Below are 6,000 nucleotides of genomic sequence, written 5' to 3' on the forward strand. Positions count from 1 at the left end.
GAGGGTGACAATAATCTTTAAAGCCCTTCCAGCTGGGAGTGGGGGGGGGGGCTGTCCCTGCAGGGGATGGACAAAAGCCCCAGGGAATGAAGGATGGTTCCAGAAGAGATAGGGGCTGGGGGTTAAGTGAGGTCAAACCTACTTCACCAGACCCCCTCCAGTGACTGGACCAGGGCTTGGCCTTGCTGTGGGAAGAGATTGATGAGAGCAGCTGCAGGGAGCCTGGGGAAGGGGCAGAGGGGGCTCAGGCACACACTCTTGGAAAGTGGGGAGTTAGGGCAGCAGGGCCCCAGCTACTTGGCCACCCTGAGGGTTTTGGGGAAGAAGCCATGGGAAGGAAGGTCCCTACCTCTGGCCAGCAGAACTTTCCTGGGCAGCAATGAAGTAAGGGCAGAACTGTGGAAGGTCCATATGTGGAGGGAGATCGTGGGATGTCAGGTTGCTGGAGGCAATTCTGGGGTGTGGGTCCGGGGTAAGGGTACAGTGGCTTAGAACAGCAGGGGGAAAGGGGATCCCTGAGGACCCACCCACCAGCTGAAGTACAGCGGGGAGCTCTAAGGACAGGGTGGTGGTCGGTCGTGGCAGTGGGGAGGCCTTGGCAACCAGTACCAGGGCGGGTACTGTCTGTCTGCCAGCTTTCTCAGCCTGGGAAGAGCCCAGCCCTGAGATCCTTATCCAGGGCAGGAACAGAACTGGTTTCTCGACTGGCAGCGCCTGAGGGGCACAGGGCAGCAGGAAGCCAAAGGGTCAGGAGGGCAGCACCTGGCCTCAAGGGGAAGACCGGGTGGGAGCACCTCCCCCTGCCCCAGCCAGGGCTGGAACAGCCATCCCGGCCCCAGCTCTACCTGCCTCCCTGGGTCTTTTGTGGGGTGCACCCTGCTTGCCCCCCTATCCTCCCCCAGGGATGGAGCCCCCCCCCCGGAAACACCTGGGGGTGGGTCCCCCAGCCCCAGGTAGGACTGGCCGAGCCGGGAGAAAGCCCTGGTTGGACTCGGCTCCCCTCCCCTGCTCCTCCCCACACTGCATTGATGCCTGAGGTCACTTCAGGCAGGGGCACCAACAAGAGGTAGGGAACCCCCGGGGACTGTCCTCAGAGCCTGTTCCCTTTCATCCCCCCAGCCACAAAGGGCCTGCCTGCTGGCCCCCATCCATCTTATCCATCTTGCAGCCTCGGCCTCTTAGGCAGCTCTTTGTTAGACCCGGGGTCAGGGGAGCACCCCCACCCCGCTCCTCTGAGACCCTTCCTCACTCTTCTTCCCTCCTCTGCCTCCCCACCCCCTTCCCTTTGTACCCCTCCCTGACCTCCTCCCTCCCCTCTGCTCCTCCCCACTCTCCCTTTCTTTCTTATCTTCTGTCTCACTTTCTCCATGTCTCTGCCTCTCATATTCTGTTTGTCTTACTTTTCCTTTCATTCTGTTTTTTTTTTTTTTAAGATTTATTCATTTTATTACAGCCAGATATACAGAGAGGAAGATCTTCCGTCCAATGATTCACTCCCCAAGTGAGCCGCAACAGGCCGGTGCGCGCTGATCCGAAGCTGGGAACCTGGAACCTCTTCCAGGTCTCCCACGCAGGTGCAGTGTCCCAATGCATTGGGCCGTCCTCAACTGCTTTCCCAGGCCACAAGCAGGGAGCTAGATGGGAAGTGGAGCTGCCGGGATTAGAACCGGCCCCCATATGGGATCCCAGGGCTTTCAAGGTGAGGACTTTAGCCACTAGGCTAAAGAGAGAGAGAGAGAGATTGATCTTTTACTCACTAGTTCACTCCCCAGATGGCTGCAATAGCTGGAGCGGGACCAGTCCCAAGTCAGGAGCTTCTTAGGGGTCTCCTACGTAGGTGCAGGGGCCCAGTCACTTGGGCCATCCTCTGCTGCTTTCTCAGGTTCATTTACAGGGAGATGGATCAGGAGTAGAGTACCTGGGTCTTGAACTGGTGCTTATATGGGATGCTGGTGTCGGAGACAGCAGCTTAGGCTGCTGTGCCACAGTGGTAGCCCCTGACTCTCTTTTTGCCCCTTTCTCTCTTGGCATGTGCATCATTGCCAGTTTTTCCTTCTCTCTGTCTCCCTGGCTCTCCTCCCCTCCCATGCCCCGTCCCCGTGGCTGCTCTAACATGGCTCTCCTGCCACACCTGTGATGCTGGGGCCTCAGAGGCCCCATGGGCCTGGCCTCTTTCTGGATTTTGTCCCCTCTGATCCTACCTGTGCCCTGAATCTCTGGCTGCTATTGCTGGGCCTTTCAGCTCTGTGCTTCTGTCTCTTGTAGGGGTAGACGGTGCATCACCGGAGGAAGGTGAGAAGAGGAGGGGGTAGGCATCTCTGCCTCAGTTTCCTCTAGCTGTTGGTACAGCATCCCCCAGGACATACCCTGTGACCTGTGTGAGAGCCATGTCTCTCCGCCTCCCCAAGCCAAGGACAGTTAAGTTTTTCATACACAACCCTCCCTTCCTCCCACTCGGGCCACCCTTGGGGCAGCCTCACAGGTCCTGTTCAGTCTCTCCTGAGATGGAGGTGGCATGGCTGGACCTAGAGAAGTAGCCTTGGCTTCAGAGAAGCTGAGGCTCTACCCATAGTGATCTCCCCGAATTTGGTGCTCTGTGTGTGTGTGTGTGTGTCTGCTGGTGGGTGGCAGGTGGGGGTTGTGTACTGTGTCTTGTTTCCTAGGTGCACTGCTGAGTAACGGGAAGAGGAGTGCAGGAGGGCCTTGGGGCTGGGAGGGGCACCTGGAAGGACTTTCTCACGGCTGGCCCAGACTGGAGGAGCAGGGTGAGCGGCCCCTGCCCAATCCTGTTTCCCAGTCCAGGACTGTGACTGCCCATCACCCTGGGCTGATGAGCAGGATAGTTCTGGAACACCAGGAGCTAGGAGGTGGGTTGGGGTGGGGAGGGAGGAAAATTGGCTCCACACCCAGGGAGTCTCAGTCTCTGGGGAAAAACACAACCCTTGAACAGGGACCTTCTGCTCCCTTTAGGGTCTCCTAGGAAAAAGAATGGAGGCGTCTCTCTCTCTCTCTCTCTCTGCCTTGCTTAACAGCTTCCTTCCGGAAAGAGACTGGATGGACTGCCAACTCCAGCCATCGGGGCGGGGTGGGAGTCAGGGACCCGGATGGGGATCAGATGGCTGGGAGCCAGGGATGGGTGAGATGAAAGGAGGTGATGCAGGCAGGAAGAGAGGAAGCCAGGCCTTGCAGGCTGAAGAGCTGAATCGCCTTGGATTTCAGCAAACAGCAGTGTTCACACAGACCCTTGCGGCAGCCAATCCTGCCTGAGTCATTTCTCTGTTTCTGAGAACATCAGAAGCCCAGGACGTTCGCAACACGCCCTTTCCTCTCACACCTGCACCCCCGTCTGTGAGTTCTAGAGGAGTCTGCCCTCTGCCCAGCTTTAGCATCTCACTTTTGCTGCTCAGCCTTAACGCTCCCTTTTCTCTAATCCTGAGAGCCACAGGGAATTGCAAACACAAAAGAATGTTGGCCCCTTTTAAAAAAATCCTCCAAAGCAACTGGCACTGTAGTGTGTGATGTTAAGCCTCCACCTGCGGTGGGTGCCAGCATCCCATCTGGGCACTGGTTCAGGACCCCTCCACTTTTCATGAGCTCCCTGCTGGTGGATTGGAAAAGCAGTGGAGGACAGCCCAAAGCCTTGGGACCCTGCACCCATGTGGGAGACTCAGAAGAAGACTCCTGGCTCCTGGCTTCAGATCAGTACAGCTCTGGCTGTTGTGGCCATTTGGGGAGTGAACCAGCCTATAAAAGCTTTTTCTCTCTGTCTCTCCTCTCTAAGTCTGCCTTGCAAATAAAAATAAATCTTTAAAAATGAAACAAACAGGCAAAAACAAACAGTTGGATGAACAAGTGAAAGAGCCCCTCATCTCCTCCACTCCACAATCAAAGAACAGAGTTCTCTGCCCAAGGTCCTGGCTGGTGTCTGCCCATCCTGGCCCTGGGCTGCGGCATGTGGCCCCTCACGAGCTAGCAGTGGGAGGGCTTGGCCTCAAGCATGGTGGTCCTGCAGAGAGAGGGGGCTCAACTTGCCTGCCAACTGTGTGCAAGTACAGTTCTCTTTGGACTGAGCAGGGAGGAATGAGTAGGAAAGTGGTGCCAGTGGGCAGAAGGGGCAGCAAAGTGGGAAGGAGAAGCTTGGGCCAACGCATCAGGAGCCTTTGCTGTCAGTTGTGACTTTCTTCTGGACATAAAGAGAGACTGCAGTAGAGAGGAGGCCTGGCTCTGTTGTTACCATTGCGACTTCATAAGCCAGTACTGAAAGTCTACTCCTGCCTCCCCGGGCAATCCTGCAGGACTATCACGGTATCCTGGCCATTCCTGGACTGAGGAAGGGGCATGAAGTCCAGGACCAACTACAGCAATGGAGCACGGAGTGGCTATGTGACCCAATCAGAACCAAAGAGGATCTTGGGATGCTGAAGATACAGACCCCAGGAGAGGTTTCCTTTTGGTATTGAAAGTTGCTGCAGTGAGCCCAGAACGCCTTGCCTTGCATGCACCGCAATCCCATATAGGCAACAATACCTGTCCCCAGCTGCTCCACTTCCTTTCCAGCTCCATGCTTATGGACTGGGAAAGCAGTAGAGGATGGCCCAAAGCCTTAGGACCCTGCACCCTGTGTGGGAGACCTGGAAGAAGCTCCTGGTTCTTGGCTTCAGATCAGCTCAGCTCTGGCCATTATGGCCACTTGAGAATTAACCAGTGAACAGGAGATCTTTTTCTCTGCCTTTCCTTCTCACTTTAAATAAATCTTAAAAAAAAAAAAAAAAAAAAAAGAGGGCCCGGCATGGTGGCCTAGTGGCTAAAGTTCTTGCCTTGAATGCACTGGGATCTCATATGCATGATGGTTCTTTTTTTTTTTTTTTAAGATTTATTTATTTTTATTACAAAGTCAGATATACAGAGAGGAGGAGAGACAGAGAGGAAGATCTTCCGTCCGATGATTCACTCCCCAAGTGAGCCGCAACGGGCTGATGCGCGCTGATCCGAAGCCGGGAACCTGGAACCTCTTCCGGGTCTCCCACATGGGTGCAGTGTCCCAATGCATTGGGCCGTCCTCGACTGCTTTCCCAGGCCACAAGCAGGGAGCTGGATGGGAAGTGGAGCAGCCGGGATTAGAACCGGCGCCCATATGGGATCCCGGGGCTTTCAAGGTGAGGACTTTAGCCACTAGGCCACGCCGCCGGGCCCGCATGATGGTTCTAATCCCGGCAACCCTGCTTCCCATCCAGCTCCCTGCTTAATGACCTGGGAAAGCAGTCAAGGACGCCCAAAACCTTGGTACCCTGCACCCGCATGGGAAATTCTAGAGGAAGCTCCTGGCTTTGGATCAGCTCAGGTCCAGCCATTGTGGTCACTTGCGGAGTGAATCATCGGATGAAAGATCTTCCTGTCTCTTCTCCTCTCTGTATATATGACTTTGCAATAAACATAAATAAATCATTAAAAAAAGAAGAAATGAGATTCAGATTTTTAAAAAATATTTATGTTTATTGTAAAGTCAGATATACAGAGAGGAGGAGAGACAAAGAGGAGATCTTCAGTCTGCTGGGTCACTCCCCAAGTAGCCGCAATGGCCAGAGCTAAACTGATCCAAAGCCAGGAGGCAGGAGCTTCTCTGAGTCTCCCACGTGGGTACAGGTCCCAAGGCTTTGGGCCAACCTCCACTGTTTTTCCAATCCACCAGCAGGGAGCTGGATGGGAAGCGTGGCTGCAGGGATCAGAACCAGCACACATATGGAATCCCAGCACATTTAAGGCAAGGACTTTAGCCACCAGGCCACCGCGCAGGGTCCCTCTAAATTTTTTTATTTATTTATTTTTTTAGTTTCTGCTGTGTACTTTTATTTATTTACTTTAAAAATATTTACTGGGGGGGGCTCGGCAGCGTGGCTTAGTGGCTAAGGTCCTTGCCTTGATCCCATATGGCCACTGGTTCTAATCCCGGCAGCTCCACTTCCTCTCTATCGCTCCTCCTCTCAGTATATCTGACTTTGT

This window comes from Ochotona princeps, chromosome 2, assembly GCF_030435755.1.
Source record: "Ochotona princeps isolate mOchPri1 chromosome 2, mOchPri1.hap1, whole genome shotgun sequence".
Classification (NCBI taxonomy): domain Eukaryota; kingdom Metazoa; phylum Chordata; class Mammalia; order Lagomorpha; family Ochotonidae; genus Ochotona; species Ochotona princeps.